Source organism: Nerophis lumbriciformis, linkage group LG26, assembly GCF_033978685.3.
Source record: "Nerophis lumbriciformis linkage group LG26, RoL_Nlum_v2.1, whole genome shotgun sequence".
NCBI classification, from domain to species: Eukaryota; Metazoa; Chordata; class Actinopteri; order Syngnathiformes; family Syngnathidae; genus Nerophis; species Nerophis lumbriciformis.
In genome coordinates this window covers 28,502,501-28,507,500 of record NC_084573.2, presented here as the reverse complement: position 1 = coordinate 28,507,500, position 5,000 = coordinate 28,502,501, and the positions used below count along the sequence as shown (strand labels likewise).

At 39.8% G+C, this 5,000-nt stretch overlaps 1 long non-coding RNA gene across 5 annotated transcripts in view; it reads left to right on the top strand.

Annotated features, from left to right (window-relative positions):
• Positions 1–5,000, top strand: part of LOC133623727 (uncharacterized) — a 234,335-nt gene that overhangs the window by 160,978 nt on the left and 68,357 nt on the right. The gene's annotated exons all lie outside the window — the stretch shown is intronic.

Below are 5,000 nucleotides of genomic sequence, written 5' to 3'. Positions count from 1 at the left end.
TAATGTGGGCTGCCACGCCATGGTCCACTACGTCATTAATGTGGTCCGTCACGCCATTTAACATGGTCCGCCACATCATTTAATGTGGGCCGCCACAACATTTAACGTGGTCCGCCACATTATATAACTTGTTCCGCCACAACATTTAACGTGGTCCGCCACATTATATAACTTGTTCCGCCACAACATTTAACGTGGTCTGCCACATTATATAGCTTGGTCCGCCACAACATTTAACGTGGTCCGCCACATTATATAGCTTGGTCCGCCACAACATTTAATGTGGTCCGACACATTATATAACTTGGTCCGCCACAACATTTAACGTGGTCCGCCACATTATATAGCTTGGTCCGCCACAACATTTAACGTGGTCCGCCACATTATATAGCTTGGTCCGCCACAACATTTAATGTGGTCCGACACATTATATAACTTGGTCCGCCACAACATTTAACGTGGTCCGCCACATTATATAGCTTGGTCCGCCACAACATTTAACGTGGTCCGCAACATTATATAACTTGTTCCGCCACAACATTTAACGTGGTCCGCCACATTATATAACTTGTTCCGCCACAACATTTAACGTGGTCTGCCACATTATATAGCTTGGTCCGCCACAACATTTAACGTGGTCCGCCACATTATATAGCTTGGTCCGCCACAACATTTAATGTGGTCCGACACATTATATAACTTGGTCCGCCACAACATTTAACGTGGTCCGCCACATTATATAGCTTGGTCCGCCACAACATTTAACGTGGTCCGCAACATTATATAGCTTGGTCCGCCACAACATTTAACGTGGTTCGCCTTGCCATTAACATGGTCGACAACGTCATTTAATGTGGATCCGCCACATCATTCAGTGGCCCGCTACATCAATTAATGTGGCCTGCAACGTCATTCAATCTGTTTTTTCACGTCATTAATCCGGCCCTTTGAAGTCACCCACATTTGCGATGTGGCCCTCAATAAAACCGAGTTTGACACCCCTGGCTTAAAGCGACACAATGCAACTCCAATTTGAAAGGTGCACTGGCTCCTCACAGGGAGGCCGGTCTCAGTGGTTGCCATGGTAGCTCCGAATCGCCTACTTTCAGATTTAACCAATTTGGTGGACTAGCCAGGACACCTCATGTGTTGAAAAGCAGTGTTCATGTTTCTGTGGTCGTACCAAGTGCGTTGCTATAAAGCATGCGTACCTGCCTGGTAACTACACCCGGGGAAGATAGCTATTGATGGCTGCTTTATTCATCTCCAAGAAGAAAGTGTGTATTGTGTCTCTGCCACTGAGGCCATTACGTCTCAAAGCAATGGCAACAATACTTTCAGGATGCATTGCTATCAGATTTCTGATAGAATTGGACAACGTGTCTTTGAGTACATAAAAAAGTTGATTTTTTGCTTATACACAAGAGAATATACAACTCAATTTAAAACACCGCTCCGCTCGCACAACACTAAAAACTTGCAGCGTGTGAGCATGTGGAGTTCTATTATGGAAGGGATTGGACCGGCAAGTCAGGCTTTGCAACATTACGAGCCATTTTAGGACACAATGACAAACATGGGGACCTTCCCTTTCACAGGGAGGGGTCCTCCCAAGGTTGTCTGAATAAAGAGAGGTGACTAGAATTGAAGATTAAACATGTATGATGTATAAAAGGAGTAAGTGCAAACCAGACGTCGCTCTCCACATATACTTTTGTCCATCTTGCTGCCATTCCTTGGCAGATATCGAAACCGAAAGTTAACTTGGCACATTCTTGTACAGCAGGGGTCCCCAAACTACGGCCCGCGGGCCGCATACGGCCCCCCCCAGCGTCCAAAATCCGGCCCGCGGGAAGTCCCAAGTTAAAAAAAAATAAATAAAAAGGTTTTATTTTTATTTTTTTTGTATTATTATTTATTTTTAAATGTGTCCTTACTAGTCCATTTTCTATCATCTCCTAGCCACTCAGGCAAATCATATTGTCTAAAAATGCATTTTACCATCGATAACGTGACATGCAGCAAGTGCGCTCTTTAAGTCAATTAATGTGCGAGGAATATATATGTATGAATACATATATACAGTATATATATATATATATACATATATACAGTATATATACATACATACAGTGTATATATATATATATATATATATATAAATATATATATATATATACAGTATATATATATATATATATATGTATATATATACAGTATATATATATATATATGAATACATATATATATATATATATATATATACACACACACACACATATATATACACATATATATATATATATATACACATATACATGTATACACATATACATGTATATATATACACACACATATACATATATTCACATATATATATATATATATATATATATATATATACACTTATACATATATACACACACATTTACATATAATATATATATACACGCATATAGACACATATACATATATACACATATACATATATATATACATATATACTCATATACATGGACATATACATATATACACATTTACATATACATATACACACACGCATTTACATAATATATATATATATATATATATATATATATTTAATATATAATATATATATATAGCGCGGCCCCCAGCCAAATTGTTTTACCCCAATGCGGCCCTGGAGTCAAAAAGTTTGGGGACCCCTGTTGTACAGTACCACTCTGCACCTGGTACATCCTGACGCCATTAAAACTAGATCGAATTATATAAGAAACCGGGTGAGATCGTTGCTTTTTTTTCGTCTTCGAGCAAAACCAAGGTCACCGCTCGGAACTTCAATTTTTGTTATTTTGCTCAAAGGAGGGAAATATTCCCTGAACACAAACACACAATATATATCCTTCTGAGCACCAGCATCCTCTGCAGTAAAAGTGTGTGTTTTTTTAACTATTTATTTTGTCACTGTTAAACATTTTGGATAAAAAAATAGCAAAACAAAAATGTCCACTTCAGAGGACGCTGGATTTTCAGGAGGTTGAAACGTTACGACACACGCAGAGCTGAAATATTAGCTCTTAGATGGGCAAATTAACTATTGAGCGTGTCTGTTTTTATATATACAGTCGTGGTCAAAAGTTGACATACACTTGTAAAGAACATAATGTCATGGCTGTCTTGAGTTTCCAATCATTTCTACAACTTTTATTTCTTTGTGATAGAGTGATTGGAGCACATTCATGAGGTTTGGTTCTTTTATGAATTTATTATGGGTCTACTGAAAATGTGAGCAAATCTGCTGGGTCAAAAGTATACATACAGCAATGCTAATATTTGCTTACATGTCCGTTGGCAAGTTTCACTGCAATAAGGCACTTCTGGCAAGCTTCTGGTTGAATTTTTGACCACTCCTCTTGACAAAATTGGTGCAGTTCAGCTAAATGTGTTGGTTTTCTGACATGGACTTGTTTCTTCAGCATTGTCCACACGTTTAAGTCAGGACTTTGGGAAGGCCATTCTAAAACCTTCTAGCCTGATTTAGCCATTCCTTTACCACTTTTGACATGCGTTTGGGGTCATTGTCCTGTTGGAACACCCAACTGCGCCCAAGACCCAACCTCCGGGCTGATGATTTTAGGTTGTCCTGAAGAATTTGGAGGTAATCCTCCTTTTTCATTGTCCCATTTACCGTATTTTTCGGAGTATAAGTCGCACCGGAGTATAAGTCGCACCTGCCGAAAATGCATAATAAAGAAGGAAAAAACATATATAAGTTGCACTGGAGCTTGGCCAAACTATGAAAAAAAACTGCGACTTATAGTCCGAAAAATACGGTACTCTCTGTTTATATTGTAATTTTTGCATGCAGTTGCAATCCTAAGACATTAGATGGTAGTAGTGTACAGAATACGGTTTGTTACCGGAAGTAGCTTTTGCCATCAAGTTGAATTTGCCAGTCTAGTCTTAGGTTGCACCCTACAAAGCGTTTATACTGTTGTCAGGTTCAAACACCGAACTATCTATTCCACAAGACAAGAAGCAAGGAATCAAGCAGAGACAGAGTTGAATTTGGCTCGTGAGGAGAGACGTATTGGGCTGTACACTCAGTTACAGCTTCACCCTACGCTCTAAGGCACAGTCCCACGTGCTCCTCTATTTATTTGGGAGGCCCCTAGTTAACATCACTGAGGCTGCTTCTGAAGGGAGGAGTAATGCAAGCAGCCCCAGTAGACACAATACATGATTATTCAGAATGGAAATGTGCTGACACACGTGATCTCGCCCTGTGTCTGTCCTGTCCGCGCCGAGGTACCGTATTTTTCGGACTATAAGTCGCAGTTTTTTTCATAGTTTGGCCGGGCTCCAGTGCGATTTATATATGTTTTTTTCCTTCTTTATTATGCTTTTTCGGCAGGTGCGACTTATACTCCGGTGCGACTTATACTCCGAAAAATACGGTACTCGATGTCCGTCCTTGGCTGTCAGCAGGCAGGGTCTGGAAACAAACTGCTGATACGAGACAACTCGCAATGGAAGATTACACGTTGTGCCTTTGCACGGATAGAAAAGTACAACTTCAGCACAATTGATAATAACTATAGCAACGGCCTTTAAGCATAAGAGTTGTGTGATAACTTTATACATATTTATTCTAGCAACTGTAATTATTGTATTCATTACACGCCAGCCGTTTGTGCATCTGAGTTATTAGTTCTGATGACCAAATTTGCCATGTAAAATCGCTAATTCTAATCGGTGCAAGTATATGGCAAAGTGAGAATATACAAGATAATATTTTGGAAAAGTGGGGCCGTACAGTACATTTGAGCGTCTTGTACAATGCAAGCATTTTAGCATTACCTCCAAGCAGTTTGGCTGAGTGCCGCTGGTTTCCTCGCCAAGTGTTTAGTCTGCAATCAGAGGTGACGTCACGTGCAACAACAAATAAAAGCTATCGAAATACGGGACCGCTTGATTTTACGTCAATCCGTACCCGATTGTATGGATGGATTTCGACC